We start from the raw sequence: 16973 nt of genomic DNA on the forward strand, positions 1-16973 counted from the left end.
TTTTGTACACTACATTCGTCTTGCTCATGTTGGGTATCGGGTCCTTCGTTCTGGTGAGTTGTTGTCTGAGCGTGGCTGTTGGTTTGTGTGCCGTTATGAGTCCTAGGGGTCGCAGTAGTCTGGCTGTTAGTTCCGAGATGCTCCTCATACATCAGGAGCAAAATACCACGCAAGGACTGCACTAAACACTATATAGGACAAACAGGAAGACAGCTAACAATCCGCATACATGAACATCAACTAGCCATGAAACGACACGACCAGCTATCCTTAGTAGCCACACACACAGACAACAAGCAACATGAATTCGACTGGGACAACACTACTATCATAGGGCAAGCCAGACAGAGAACAGCCAGGGAATTCCTAGAGGCATGGCATTCATCCACAAACTCCATCAACAAACACATCGACCTGGACCCAATATACCAACCACTACAGCAGACAGCTGAAACTGACAACCGGAAGCGGCAGGGACAGACCACTATAAACACCGGAGGAAACATCAAAGAAGCGCTTCGCAGGAGGCTCCCAAGCACTGATGATGTCGCCTAGCCAGGGGACGAAACGTTTGCAACAAAAACTTCCAGCTTGGAGGAACATTTTAATGTTATGTCATTAGAAACCATTAAAGCAGTGATTTAGTTGAATTTTCATGATCTTTTATTTCCTTTTCAGACAGGCAATAGGAAGTAGGACACAGTGCAGCAGGCATGAAATCAATCCACTACAGGGTGCCATGTTAAATTTGTAATTGCTCTTTAACAATAGATCACATGAGAAGGAAGATGTCATTATTGATAATAATTGGATGGAGGAGGAGATCCTAGATTTAGGCATGCTCTTTGAACACAGCATAAAAACTGACAGTCTCCATTGTCCCTTTTGATGGTTATCAACTCCCTATCCACTATAGCTATGCCTTTATCAGACAGTTCCTCTTTATAGTCCAACGTTGCACAGTAGCAGTCACAGGTGGATGCCCTGCTCCTTCTGTCTCAACAGATATTCCTTCCAGACAGCCTACCTGCAATCAGAATGTCTGACATGGAAACAATCCTTTTTGATAATACAGAGGTGCAAAGTCCTTCTTGACACTCGTACCTACCAGTGCCTGAGTATAGAGCAGAGTTTTCTGAGTCACCTACTACATCTCCTCAGCAGTGTAGCCCAGCAGTTTTTTTAAAGAGATGCCATTGAATTCCCTGATTTGAAAAGTCACTCTGCAGATCAGAGAAACATACCAACAATTCTTCAACAAGCAAGTCCTTCTCTTAGCCTGAAACTTTCTTTGTCTTCAAACATGTCTGCAGATCAGTCTACTACAAAGAATCAGAGCTGCATTGTCATGTTGAATGTTTACTGTTCTTTGATCAGCTGTCTGAGATTCTCAATTCCAATTTTCCTGGATTTTCTTTGACTTCAAGCAAACTTTGGTCTCAAGTCATGACAGAGGTTCTTTTTGTATTAATGCACTTGTACCCTCAATACTTCTACCTCAATTTATAGTTTTGGATACTGCACAAGTGTCCTACTCAAGTTATAAATCTGAGGAGTTCACTAAAGATCCAAATGATTCAGCTTTTAATGATTGTATGTCAAAGAAAGTGAATTACTGGGATCTTCCACAATCTCCCACACTCCACAGTCCAAGAGATTTGTCATCTTCCAGTATACAGCCTTAAAATGATAGGTGTATAGCAGTTCTCACACCGCTTATTAACCAGCCAATTCTTCCTAAGGATTTGGTCTTGCTCCTGCTCACTCCACATGTTGCAAATTTATCAGTTTGCTAATATGTAGGCAATAAGAAATCCCTACTTGGGATATAGAGGATTTTCATGCAAGCGATTGGCAGAGACCACATCCTGAAAGAGACACCGTGAGAGTGAATGTGTTTTTCTGAGGATTTGGAGCACAGTGGGAATTTGGGACAAAGGGGAAGAGGTGCTTTCTGCATTTTTCTTTGTAGTGTATCGTTGTAAGGATTATATTCTACAGCAAGAAGGACCAGGGAATAAGGACCCTGGGTAATTGATATTACTTTATATTACAAAATGTTTAAATTAAAAGTCTAAGTATAGTAGGAGAGCTCAAATGTTTATCTATGTGGAAAGTTGGGAACATTTCCAGCGCCCAGAGCCAGCACTTGTGAAGAAATAGTCTCCAGCTGCAGCTCATGAAAGCTCAGGTTTTGGAGCTAGAGCAGCAGCTGGGAATACTCTGGAGCATCTGCAAGGTAGACAGCATCACAGATAGTGCTTACATGGATGTGGTCACACAGCAGGCTAAGATTCCACAGACAGGAAGGAAATGGGTAACCATCAGGAAGAGCAAGAGGACGAGTCAAACAGTGCAGAAATCTCTTGAGATTTTTTCCCTGTAAAACTGATATACCGCTTTGGATACTGTTGGAGGGAATAGCCTCTTAGGTGAGCAGCAACAGCCAAACTCATTGCACCACAATTTGCAAGGAGAAAAAAGGGTGGGATTGCAATAATTATAAGGGATTCAATCATACGGGGCATAGAGATGTTTCTATGGCCACAAACAAGACTTTAGGGCGGTATGTTAACTCCCTGGACTGGGGTCAAAGGTGTCTCAGGGCAGCTATATGACGTCTTGTAGGTGTGGGGTGAATAGCCAGTGATTATGGTACACACTGGTACCAATGACATAAGTAAAAAAAAAATGAATGAGGTCCTAAAAGCAGAAAAATGGGAGTTCAGAATCAAGGTGGTAAGTAGGACCTCAAAAATAATGATCTCAGGATTACTACAAGCACCATGTACTAGTCAATAGAAATAACTGAATATTTCTGATAAAATGTTGCTGAAAAGCTGGTGCAATAGGGAGGGTTCCAGATTCCTGGGACATTGCGTCATGTTCTGGGGGATGTGGGACCAGTGTCGACTGGAAGACTTGGTAAGGAAGTAATTCCCCACCAAGATGGAGAGTGACATAGTTGATTCTGAACTGGGGTTCTAAATTTAAATAGAGGAAAATACGAAGTTTAGAGATGTGAGTTGGCTATGATAGATTGGGGAACATTCCTTAAAGGGTTGATGGTGAAAAGGCAAGGGCAAAAGTTCAAAGATCACTTGGGTTAACTGTAATAGTCTTTCATCTCTGTTTGGTACCAAAGTAAAATAGAAAAGGTGGGCAAACAATGGCTTACAAGCTAAATTAGTAATAGCATTAGATTTAAGACAGAGACAGACAATTTGGACAGAAAAAAGGATAACACCCCTGAGTAGTTGGAGCAGTTTAGAAATCAGCAAAGGAGGATCATAGGAATAAGAGTATGCCATTCAGCCCCTCAAGCCTGTTCTATAATTCAGTTTGATCATGGCTTGTCTGTGGCTCTACTTCATATATCCCTTGCTTAACAAACATTTATCTAAATTAGATTTAAAATTAACAACCGATCCAGCATCTATTGCCGTTTGTGGAAGAAAGTTCAAAACCTCGATCACCCTTTGTGTGCAGAGGTCCTTTCTAAAGTCTCATCTGAACAGCCTGGCCCAAGCTCTCAGACTATACCCTCTAATTCTACAATCCCCAAACAGTGGAAATAGTTTATTTTTATCTACTCTGTCTTTCTCAGTTAATATCTTGAAGACTTCGTCAGAGAGTACAGATTAAGAAAGCTAAAATAGAGTACTGGAGTAATCTTGCGCGAATATAAAAAACTGAATGTAACTTTGGTATTTGAACAGAAAAACATTAATGCAGACAAAACTAGGTCTTCTACAATCAGAAACAGGGGAATTTATAATGGGGAACAAAGAAATAACTGACCTACTAAATACATACTTTGGTTCTGTGTTCACAAAGAAAGTTACAAATAACATACTTGAAATGGGGAACACTGCAAAGTGAGAGAGAGGAACTGAAGGACATTAGTAGGAAAATGATGTTGGGGAGATTGATGGGATTGAAGACTGATAAACCCTAGGACCTGATAATTAACATCCAGAACGCTTATGAAAATGGCCCTAGAAATAGTGGATACATTAGTGGTCATCTTCCAAGATTCTTAGGATGGGCAGGACTGGCAGCTTAATGTTCCATGATACAAATGCTACAGGAAGGATAGAAAGGGAGGCAAGAGAGGAGGGGGAGTGGGGTTTTTGGTAAGGGATTGCATTACAGCTATACTGAGGGAGGATATTCCCAGAAATACATCCAGGGAAGTTATTTGGGTGGAACTGAGAAATAAGAAAGGGATGATCACCTTATTGGGATTGTATTATAGACCCCCTAATAGTCAGAGGGAAATTGAGAAACAAACTTGTAAGGAGATCTCACCTATCTGTAAGAATAATAGGGTGGTTATGGTAGGGGATTTTAACTTTCCAAACATAGACTGGGACTGCCATAGTGTTAAGGGTTTAGATGGAGAGGAATTTGTTAAGTGTGTACAAAAAAATGTCCGATTCTGTATGTGGATGTACCTACGAGAGAAGGTACTCTTAGGAAATAAGGCAGGGCAGGTGACTGAGGTGTCAGTGGGGGAGCACTTTGGGGCCAGCAATTGTAATTCCATTAGATTTTAAATAGTGATGGAAAAGGATAGACCAGATCTAAAAGTTGAAGTTCTAAATTGGAGAAAGGTCAATTTTGACGGTATTAGGCAAGAACGTTGAAAAGCTGATTGGGGGCAGTTGTCCGCAGGTAAAGGGACAGCTGGAAAATGAGAAGCCTTCAGAAATGAGATAACGAGAATCCAGAGAAAGTATATTCATGTTAGGGTGAAAGGAAAAGCTGATAGGTATAGGGAATGCTGAATGACTAAAGAAATTGAGGGTTTGGTGAAGAAAAAGAAGGAAGCATATGTCAGATATAGACAGGATAGATCGAGTGAATCTTTAGAAGAGTATAAAGCCAGTAGGAGTATACTTAAGAGGGAAATCAGGAGGGCAAAAAGGGGACATGAGATAGCTTTGGCAATTAAGGACAATTAAGGAGAATCCAAAGGGTTTTCACAAATACATTAAGGACAAAAGGATAACTAGGGAGAGAATAGGGCACCTCAAAGATCAGCAAGGTGGCCTTCATGTGGAGCCGCAGAAAATGGGAGAGATACTAAACGAGTATTTTGCATCAGTACTTACTGTGGAAAAGAACATGGAAGATATAGAAATTAGGCAAGTAGATGGTGACATCTTGAAAAATGTCCAGATTACAGAGGACGAAATGCTGGATATCCTGAAACCTATAAAGGTGAATAAATCCCCAGGACCTGATCAGATGTAGGAGAAAGTGAGGACTGCAGATGCTGGAGACCAGAGTTGAAAAATGTGGTGTTGGAAAAACACAGCAGGCCAGGCAGCATCCAAGCAGCAGGAGAATCGACGTTTCGGGCATAAGCCCTTCTTCAGGAATGAGTCCTGAAGAATGTCATTCCTGAAGAAGGGCTTATGCCCGAAACGTCGATTCTCCTGCTCCTCGGATGCTGCCTGGCCTGCTGTGTTTTTCCAGCACCACATTTTTCAACCCTGAATAGGTGTACCCTAGAACTCTGTGGGAAGCTAGGGAAGTGATTGCTGGGCCTCTTGCTGAGATATTTGTATCATCGATAGTCACAGGTGAGGTGCCAGAAGACTGGAGGTTGGCTAACATAGTGCCACTGTTTAAGAAGGGTGGTAAGGACAAGCCATGGAACTATTGACTAGTGAGCCTGACATTGGTGATGGGCAAGTTGTTGGAGGGAATCCTGAGGGACAGGGCGTACAGGTATTTGGAAAGGCAAGGACTGATTAGGGATAGCCAACATGGCTTTGTGCATGGGAAACATGTCTCACAAACTTGATTTAGTTTTTTGAAGAAGTGACAAAGAAAATTGATGAGGGCAGAGCGGTAGATGTAATCTATATGGACGTCAGTAAGGCGTTCGGCAAATTTCCCTATGGGAGACTGATTAGTAAGGTTAGATCTCATGGAATACAGGGAGAAGTAGCCATTTGGACACAGAACTGGCTCAAAGGTAAAAAGGGTGTTGGTAGAGGGTTGTTTTTCAGACTGGAAGTCTGTGACCAGGGGAGTGCCACAAGGATTGGTGCTGGGTCCTCTACTTTTCGTCATTTACATAAATGATTTGGATGTGAGTCTAAGAGGTAATAGTTAATAAGTTTGCAGATGTCAACAAAATTGGAGGTGTAGTGGACAGCGAATACGGTCACCTCAGATTACAACAGGATCTGGACCAGATGGGCCAATGGGCTGAGAAGTGGCAGAAGGAGTTTAATTCAGATAAATGTGAGGTGCTGCATTTTGGGAAAACAAATCTTAGTAGGACTTATACACTTAATGATAAGGTCTTGGGAGTGTTGCTGAAAGAGACCTTGGAGTGCAGGTGCAAATCTCCTTGAAAGTGGAGTCGCAGGTAGATAGGATAGTGAAGAAGACGTTTGGTATGCTTTCTTTTATTGGTCAGAATATTGAGTACAGGAGTTGGGAGGTCATGTTGCGGCTGTACAGGACATTGGTTAGGCCACTGTTGGAATATTGCGTGCAATTCTGGTCTCTTTCCTATCGGAATGATGTTGTGAAACTTGAAAGGATTCAGAAAAGATTTACAAGGATGTTGCCAGGGTTGGAGGATTTGAGCTAAAGGGAGAGGCTGAACAGGCTGGGGCTGTTTTCCCTGGAGCATCAGAGGCTGAGGGGTGACCTTATAGAGGTTTATAAAATCATGAGGGGCAAGGCTAGGTTAAATAGATGAAGTCTTTTCCCTGGGGTCAGGGAGTCCAGAACTAGAGGGTGAGAGGAGAAAGATATAAAAGAGACCTAAGGGGCAACTTTTTCACGCAGAGGGTGGTACATGTATGGAATGAGCTGCCAGAGGAAGTGATGGAGGCTGGTACAATTGCAACATTTAAAAGGCATTTGGATGGGTATATGAATAGCAAGGGTTTGGAGGGATATAGGCTGGGTGCTGGCAGGTGGGACTAAATTGGGTTGGGATATCTGGTCGGCATGGATGAGTTGGACCAAAGAGTCTGTTTCCATGCTGTACATCTCTATGACTCTGAAACAGTTCCTACAGATTGAGGATAGCTAATGTAAACCCTCTATTAAAGAAGTGAGACAAAGTGAAAACCATAGGCCAGTCAGCCTGAAGTCAGTAATGAGGCAAATACTGAAGTGCGTGAAGAAAGATTTAATAGTTGAGCCTTTGCAAAACACTGGCAAGATTGGACAGAGTCAGCATAAATTTATAATTATGCTTGACAAATCCAATGTAAATCTTTGAGGAAGTAACTAGTATAGTTGAATGAGGGGGAGTCAGTGGATGTTGCTCATGTGAACTTTCAGACAACTTTTGCTAATGTCCCACATTAGAGATTAGTGTTTAAAATTAAAACACATAGGATTGGGGGTAGTGCATGAAGGTGGCTAGAAAACTGCTTGGCACACCGAAAGCAAAGCATGTGAATAAATGGAGCTTTATCCAAAAGACAGGCAGTGATGATTGATGTGTCACAGCGATCAATGTTAGGACCCAGCTATTCACAATATACATTAATGTTCTGAAGAAGGGAGGAAAATGTACTGTCTCCAATTTTGCATCTGGCACAAGGATGGGTGGAAGGGTGAGCTGTGAGGAGGGTGCAGAGGTGCCTCAATGTAATTTGGACAAGCTGAGTGGGTTGGCAAGTGCATGGCAGCTGCAATATAATATGAATAAGTGTGACTTCATCCACTTTAGTAGCAAAAACAGGAAGGCAAATTATTATCTGAATGGCTATAAATTGAGAGGCAGAAATGTGCAACAAGACCTGGGTGTCCTCATTCACTGAGGATAAGCACGCAGGTGTGGCAGGCAGAAAAGAAGGCAAATGTTATGTTACCCTTCATAACATGAGGATTCAGGTATTGGTGCAGGAATGTCTTGTTATTATTATATGGGGTCTTGGTGAGGCCACACCTGAATATTGTATGCAGTTTTCCTCTCCTTATCTGAGGAAGGATGTTCTTGCTATAGAGAGAGTGCAGCAAAGCTTTACCAGACTGATTCCTGAGTTGGGGGACTGACATATAAGGAGAGGTTGAATTAGTTATGATTATATTTGCTGGAGTTTAGACAAATGAGGGGGTATCTCATAGAAACCTAAAGATTTCTAACAGGACTAGATGGGCTAGATGTTGGAAGGATGATCGCAGTCGTGGGGGAGTCCAGACCCAGAGTCACAGTCTGAGGATGCAGGGTAAACCATTTCAGGCAGAGATGAGGTGAAATTTCTTCACCCAGAGAGTGCTGAGCATGTGAAATTTACGATCACAGAAATCATTAGAGGCAAAAACAATAAAAAACTAAAAAGAAAGAGCAACATAATTTCAAATAGGATTGAATATAGCACTTGGGATTAAAGGGATCAAAGGATATAGGGGGAAAGCAGGAAAAGGCTTCTGAGTTAGTATTGACTATAATGAATGGTGGAACAGGCTCAAAGACTGAACGACCCACTCCTGCTCCTATGTTCTACATTCCTATCTTCCATCCTAGAGCATTCCCAAGATCCTGAACGTGGATCAGTTATCCTACTACCCTCAGAAACTAGCATTCCAATCCTTGGAATCCTGTGGAATAGTCCAACAGAGAATCCTCCTTTTTCTGACCATTATCCTTCTTTGGTCCCAGAGGCAAATTCTGTTGTTCCTCATGAATATTCCTACCAAATAGTGTATATGAAATGCAGATGTTCCCTCTCCCAAAATGGGTGTTGAAATTTCTTCTAAGATTACAGAAATGAAAGCAAAACAAATTTGGACTACAGCCATCTCCCTGTTTTGTTTCCAAATTTTCTTCCTTAAGTTGGTGACAGTTTACCTCCAGAGTCCATCCTTTGTTGACTTCTCTTCACTGATGTGACTTTTGGATCATCTTGCTGCTATGCTGTAGATACAAGGTACTGTGTAAGATTAGCAGCCCAAAAAGTCAAGGTTCAGTCTTCCTAAAAGCCAAAATTGAATCACCTACATCCCATCCTTGCAAAGATGAACAGAAAACAAACCCAAATAAAAGGGGTCAGAGGGAAATAGTGTTGAACGGGAGTGAGAAAAAGTAAATGACTAAATGTTAAAAGACATCTTAGTAGTCAAGTAGTAAGAGAAACTTTAGAAGTTAAATGTTAAGGGATATGTTAATGGTTGAACAATAATTATACAGACATGGAACAAAAACTTGGTAAGCGGAAGGTATAGGACATTTGATAAATTCCATTGTGCTAGTGAAGAGTCAGGTAATGCCTGCTGACAGAAACAATTGGAACTTGGAAAGAGCCTGCAAGACAACTTTTGGAGACTGATGTCTTCACGACTGTAGCTCATTGTCCACTTGTCTTCCTTCTAAGTTGCCCCCATCCCCTTGTGCCCTCTCACTCTGTCTGTTTAAATCAGCATGAAAGTGCATGCAGTGGTTGGGGCTCTTAAACATGGCATTGTGATCTTCTTGATGCAGCAACAAGCCAAGACTGTGAGATCTCACACATATTCCCAGCGGATTCCTGGAATAAGCCTGAGCCATAGAAATTCAGTGCCACAATGATCTTCAGCAGCACAGGAACCATTTTTTGCATGGAGCTGAGCTTGACCAGCAATATGGCAGACTGTTTGGAGAGACATAGTCTTCAACAACACTGATCCAAACGTTGTGGGTAGCTGAACCACAGACTACAAACAACCCACAGCAGATAGCCTCTTCCTAGCACAGAAGACTGGTCAAGTACACCTTTGTGATGTCTTCCTCCATCCCAAAATCCCTACTCCCTCTCCCTATCAAGGTTGATACTCCCTCTCCCCTAAACATATAAACTTTACCAATAGAGTGACAAATGGTGTGCTCTCATCCGAGCTGAATAGAACAAGTTAACAAATAAGAACAAGTTAACAGGGAATTTTGGTTCGACCCACAGCATGCGGACTGCAACGGTTCAAGACAGCAGCAGACCACCACCTTCTCAAGGGCGACTAGCGCTGGGCAAGAAATATTGGCCAGCCAGTGATTCACACATCCCATGAGTGAATAAAAGAAGTTATTTAAATAATGAACCATGATGGAATCTGTTCATTTCTGTTTCATTAACCTCATTAATTAAGTATTGAATTCCCTTTTTGTTCATCATATCTGACTTTGCTATTCCTTTATTTGTTGGAAAGATCTGGATATTGCTGGCAAGGTTAGAAATTGTGTTGCATTCCCTAATTGTCCTGAATTAAATAGCAATTAGAAGTCAACAAGGTGACTGTGGTTCTGAGGTCAGATGTAGGCCAGAGCAGGTGAAAAATGCAGATTTCTTTCTCTAAGATACATTCGTGAACCAAAGGAATTTTTCAGTTGACATGGTCACCGTTATTGAGACTAGCTCTTCTTCTGTATTTATTAAGCGAATTTGAATTCGGGATTTGCAACCATGTCCCCAGAACATTAGCCTGATCTTCTGTAATACCAACTCAGTAACATTAGCATTAAGCAAGGAATTCCCCACATTAATTTTAAAAAATACCAAAAAACTATGATGCTGGAAATCAGAAATGCAAACGGAAATTACTGGAAAAACTCAGCCAGTGTAGCAGTATTGTTAATGTTTCTGAAGAAGGGCCACTGGACCTGAAATGTTAACTCTGCTTTCTCTCTGGATGCTGCCAGACCTGCTGAGTTTATGCAGCAAATTCTGTTTGTGTTTCTGATCTCCTCATGCTAATGTTGACTATCAAATTATTAATATCTAAATAATAAATAAAACATAAAGTAGAGAAAATGTTGAATGTAGAATCGTTTAATTTTATACACTCATTGGAAGAAACATTCCTAATTATGTGTAAAATATTTGTCTCAGCTTCCTTCTCAATTTTACTTTCATGAATCATATCTTCTGCCATCCATCAGCACAATATAACAACAATTTGTATTTATGTAATTCCATTAACATAAAAAGATTATTCAAGGAATTGTAAAGAAAACACCTACTGAAAGAAAGGTGAAAAGATTAGGAGTTGGCACAAAGATTGATCAAAAAGATGAGTTCTTTATAGCATCATACAGAGGACAGGCAGAGTGCATCTTGAAATACAATTCTGGGGCATGGGTTTAGGTGACTCAAAGCACGGTGGCCAATAGAGTCATAGAGATGTACAACACAGAAACAGACTCTTCGATCCAACTTGTCCATGCCGACCAGATATTCTAACCTAATCTAATCCCATTTGTCAACACTTGGTCCATATCCCTCTATACATATAACCATTCAGATGCCTGTTAATTGTTGCAATCGTACCAGCCTCCGCCACTTCCTCTGGCAGCTCATTCCATAGATGCCCCACCCTCTGTGTTGCCCCTTAGGTATCTTTTATATCTTTCCCCTCTCACCCGAAACCTATGCCCTCTAGTTCTGGACTCCCCGACCCCAGGGAAAAGACTTTTTGTCTATTTATCCTATCCATGTCCCTCATGATTTATATAAACCTCTATAAAGTCATCCCTCAGCCTCAGACGTTCCAGGGAAAACAGCCCCAGCCTATTCAGCCTCTGCGTATGCTCAAATCCTCCAACCTTGGCAACATCCTTGAAAATCTTTTCTGAACCCTTTGAAGTCTCACAACATCCTTCTGATAAGATGGGGACCAGAATTTCACACAGTATTCCAAATGTGGCCTAATCAATGTCCTGTACAGCTGCAACATGACGTCCCAACTCCTATACTCAATGCTCTGACCAATAAAGGAAAGCATACCAAACAGCTTCTTCACTATCCTATCTACCTGTGACTCTAGTTTCAAGGAACTATGAACCTGGACTCCAAGGTCTCTTTGTTCAGCAACACTCCCCAGGAACTTATCATTGATGTATAAGCCCTGCTCTGATTTGCTTTTCCAAAATGCAGCACCTCACATTTTTTCTAAATTAAACTCCATCTGCCACTTCTTGGCCCATTGGCCCATCTGATGAAGATCCCATTGTACTCTGAGGTAACCTTCTTCTGCACTACACCTCCAATTTTAGTGGGACAATGGAAGAAAATGCGTGAGGTATGGGCTTCAGAGGAACAAAATGTGGAAAATTAAGCAGCTGGAGGAGATTATTGAGACAGGAAGAAACAAGGTCACAGAAGGTCTTAAATAAAAAGAAAGATCATTTTAGAATCGAGGCATCAGGAGACAAAGCATCAGTACATGTCAGTGAGTAAGGAACCTTAAGTAAGAGGGACTTCAGGAGAAACAAGATATTGACAACAAAGTTCTAGATGATTTCAAGATTCTGAAGATGAAGTATGGAAGCATATTGGAACTGTTAAGTGTTGAATGGACAAAGGTGCAAAGGAGAGTTTTGTTGTCAGATGTGGTCAGAGGCAGGTGGTGTTATGAAGATGTAAGATTATATGATCCAGAAGAGATGAGGTTGGAAGCTTAATCCTGGGTTAACTAGGATATTGAGACTGAAAGTAATCTAGTCCAGTCTGAAGACAAAGCTGTGCAAGTTTAAAAGCATTGTGGTCAAACAGTGGCTCAGTGGTTAGCACTGCTGCCTCACAATGCCTGGGACCTGGGTTTGATTCCACCTTCGGGTGACTGTGTGGAGTTTGCACATTCTCCCAGTGTCTGCGTGGGTTTCCTCCGGGTGCTCCAGTTTCCTCCGATCATCCAAAGATGTGCAGGTTAGGTGAATTGGCCATGCTAAATTTCTCTTAGTGTTTAGTGATGTGTAGGTTAGGCACATTAGTCAGGGTAAATGTAGAGTAATCGGGTAGGGGAATGGATCTGGGTGAGATGCTCTTCGGAAGATCGTGTGGACTTGCTGGGCTGAATGGTCTGTTTCCACACTGTAGGGATTCCAAATAATTAGCAGGTGACGGGTTCTGGCTCTTGGCTTTCCAATATTTAGCTAGAGTAATTTAAAACTCAACCAAGACTGTATTAACACATATTCAGTAATGTTTTGAGGCAGCAGATTTGAATAATTATCATTTACCTCTACATTTTAATTCACCATTGGCTGGAATCTTGAAGTGAGCAGTATTTGTAGGCAGTAATGTCATTTGTCTGTCTGAAAAAAACCTTACTCCTTTACTTAAAATATATTGCCCAGTTCCTGATATGTAAATAAATGTATTAAAACATTTTCACTGCTCAAAATAAATAATTAAGTTCTTCCTTATCTTGCTCAACATAGTTCTTCCAAGCAATTTCTTTTATTATTATGCACTTGTGGGATGTGGGCATTGCTGGCTGGCTAGCATTTATTGCCATTCCTCGTTGCCCTTGAGAATGTGGTGGTGTGCTGCAGTTCCCCCTGTCCATTGACCCATATTGCCATTAAAGAGGGAGTTCCAGAATTTTGACACAGATTCAATGATGGAATGTCGATATATTTCCAAGTCAGAATGGTGAAGGTGTTGGTGGAGAACTTGAAGATGGTGGTGTTCCCATATATCTGTTGCCCTTGTCCTTCTAGATGCAAGTGGCCATGTGTTTGGAAGATGCTGTCTAAGGATCTTTGGTGAATTTCCACAGTGCATCTTGTAGATAGTACATGCTGCTGTGACTGAACGTCGGTGGTGGAGTGAGTGGATGTGATGCCAATCAAGCAGGCTGCTTTGTTCTGAACAGTGTCAAGCTTTTGAGTGTTCTTGGGGCTGCACTCATCCAGGTATTGGGGAGTATTCCATCACACCGCTGACGTATGCCTTGTAGGTGGTGGACAGGCTCTGGGGAGTCAGGAGGTGAGTTTTGGGCCACAGTATTCCTCACTTCTGACCTGCTTTGTAGCCACTGTGTTTTTGTGGTGAGTCCAGTTGAGTTTCTGGTCAATGATAATCCCCAGAATGTTGATAGTGGAGGATTCAGTGATGATAACAAAGAGGCAGTGGTCAGATTGCCCCTTATTAGTGGTAATCATAGCTGAGCATTTGTGTGGCATGAAAGATACTTGCTACTTGTCAGTCCAAACCTGGATATCGTCCAGATCTTATTGCATTTGAACACGGATTGCTTCAGTATCTGAGGAGTTGCAAACGGTGATGAACCATTGCACAATTATCAGCAAACATCTCCACTTCTGAGCTTATGATAGAGGGAAGGGCTTTGATGAAGCAGATGAAGATTGTTGTATCTAGGACACTATCCTGAGAAACTCCTGCAAAGATGTCCTTGAGCTGAGATGACTGACCTTCAACAACCATTTTCCTTTATGCCATGCCACTGGAGATTTTGCCCCTTGATACCCATTGATTTCAGTTTTACTCGGGCTCCTTGATGCCACACTCTGTCGAATGCAGCCTTGATGTCAAGGGTGGTCATGCTCACCTCATCAAATGTGAAATTGAGGCATATTGAAGTTTACATAAAGCAGAAGTGAAAATTTCCTTCACATTTTCATATGAAAGAACTGAACCTTTACCATTTGATAGAAAAAAAATCTGTTTAATAGATTTTCAGGATTTAACTGCTCTTCAAAATAATCTCAACAAAATGTTAATTTTTCTATGAATGTATAAACACTATGAACCAAAGTGAGTGTTCCTGTAGGTTTGAATCAGATATATGCCAAAAAATGTTGCTTTATTAATATTTGTCAGAATGAAACAACCCTTGTGTACATCTGCGACATTAATTGTATTACTCCCTATTTATATTCTGCAATTTTTCTCTGCAGTTTAGCTCTGACATGTATATATGCTGGAATGATGAAAGACAATACCCGACATACACAACCTTGGTGACTCACTAAACATTTTGGTTAATTCACCTCTTCTAATACTGCATTCAATCTTTGATTCATCTTTGGAATATGGTTCAATCATTGACATCCATTAGGGAGGCCTTAATATTCAACTGACAGTGGTCTTAGCTCTGAGCTAATCGTGTCTGGATTCTAGACCCAGAATTTGATGGGCACAGAAGAACTGTTGATGATGTGATTAAACAAGTTGTTATTCAGCCTGCAAATTCTTCCAAGGCTCTCCCATTCTCATGGGAGAGAGAAAAGTGTGTGAATACACTTAAACATCTTCCATCATTCTTAAGAACAAGGGAAAATTAGTTAGCAATATGAACGTTCAATGGAAGTTATTTGAAGCAAGTTTTAAAATGGCAAATGCTTTTCATTGATTATTGTGCTATTAGTATAAATGCATCAAAGTGTTTGACGGTAATGACATCAGTGTTGCATGAAGGCTGGATATACTCTTGAACATAAGAGAGGGGAGAGTCATGCTACAAAGATCATTAGACCTTTGTGATAACATTCCTCAGATAGCAATGGGTACCTGATCTTGGTTGTTGATAGCAAAATCTAGGCCAAAATGTGTATTTCTTTTAGTCAATATTTTTATAGTAGAACATTCTCAATTTCATTGGCAGTATACTTTTTTATATTTAACACATGTTATGGCTATACTAGCTAATATTTTAGAGTTGTTTATGAAGGAAACTTATTAGTGAGCAAAGTCTCAGTGTTAACTGCATAACTTATCACAGGTAAAATAATCCAATGCGTATCCTCCTGTAAATCTTTGATTACATCTACTACTATGAATAATGTGGTATCAAACCGTGTGTCCAGGATGGTTCTTTTTAACTTTTGCAGCAGGCTGATTGTTGAAGGAAGTTTTATTTTCCAGGCAATTCTTTGGGTTTTTGATGTTACTAATCTGCCAAAGGTTTGGAAGAGAAAGCTGTTTTCTAAGCGTGAAATTAGATGTTATGGAGAATTCAGTCATGGCTGATCATTTTGCAAACCTTAGTTATTGCTTTCTCAGGCTATAGCTTTAAATTATAACAGCTTAGGCAAGAATAGTGCACAAAAGCATGAAATAATATTCACTTCTATCATCACAGTTCTGAGCCAACTGTAGTTAGACCCCCAGGATCAGACACTTTTTAAGTAAAAATGCCTCCGTAATTATAAACGTAAATCATGAGCAAAAAATCTTCAAAAGTGAAGAATATTTTACTTCAACCAAATTGTGAATCCTTCTTAAATTCATCTTCCATTATTGTGTCCATTCAGGTTTCTTTGTAGAAGTTCCACAACACATCATAGGTTACCAAATGGAGTTAGACAAAATGCCGTGCACACAGAAAAACTAAAATCAGTTTAACTACCAAAACCAATGCATTTTACAATTACCTTCAGAAGTTCAATATCTAATACCTCGCGAATGATTTAGTGTCCGTGAAGATTATCTCTTTGTGCTTCTTCTGAAACTGCACTTTACATGATATAGGTAAAAACAATGCCTGCAGATGCTGGAAACCAAATTCTGGAGTAGAGTGGTGCTGGAAAAGCACAGCAGTTCAGGCAGCATCCGAGGAGCAGTAAGATCGACGTTTCGGGCAAAAGCCCTTCATCAGGAATTCCACTCTCGTCACTGCTATCAATGATTTTCAATGTTCGTGGCGAGGTGGCCGAGAGGTCAAGGCGATGGACTGCTAATCTATTGTGCTCTGCACGCGTGGGTTCGAATCCTACTCTCATTGTTGTTATCAACAACTTTATATGATTTGTCAATTGATGTTGCCATACACTTAACTTTCAATGAACATAGTTTTCTTTGTATTTAACTGCCTAAACGATTGGCAATTAATCATCAGACTATTGATTTTGTATCATTTCTAATGGAATACCTTTCTATTTTCCAATGCATATTGAAATAAAATACATTTTTGTTATTCGTTCATAGTTGGTAGATATCTCTGAAATTTATTGCCCATCCTTACTTACTCTTGAGAAAGTGGCAGTGACTTTCTCCAGCCACTGCAATCCATTTTGTGTAGCTATGCCCATGGTGTGTTAGGGAGAGATTTCCAGACTTCTAACCCAAAGAAAATGCAATAACAGCCTAATGCAATGGAAGTTAGATTGCAAGACGCTGTTTCAGGAGGCATGTGAATGGCTGAAGTACATTTAAAACTGTTTAAGATAGTGGGTAAGGTGCTCATTCAATGTACTGTTTTGTCCTGGATGGTGT

General features: G+C 40.8%; 1 non-coding gene across 1 annotated transcript; it reads left to right on the forward strand.

Annotated features, from left to right (window-relative positions):
• Positions 1–16400: 16400 nt before the first annotated feature.
• trnas-gcu (transfer RNA serine (anticodon GCU)) lies at positions 16401–16482 on the forward strand. Its single transcript has one exon. It is a non-coding gene; the product is annotated as a tRNA-Ser (tRNA).
• Positions 16483–16973: the final 491 nt, after the last annotated feature.

The sequence above is a fragment of the Chiloscyllium plagiosum genome, unplaced genomic scaffold (genome assembly GCF_037043375.1).
Source record: "Chiloscyllium plagiosum isolate Xiang-an unplaced genomic scaffold, Cpla_swu_hap1 HiC_scaffold_2, whole genome shotgun sequence".
In the NCBI taxonomy this organism is placed as follows: Eukaryota; Metazoa; Chordata; class Chondrichthyes; order Orectolobiformes; family Hemiscylliidae; genus Chiloscyllium; species Chiloscyllium plagiosum.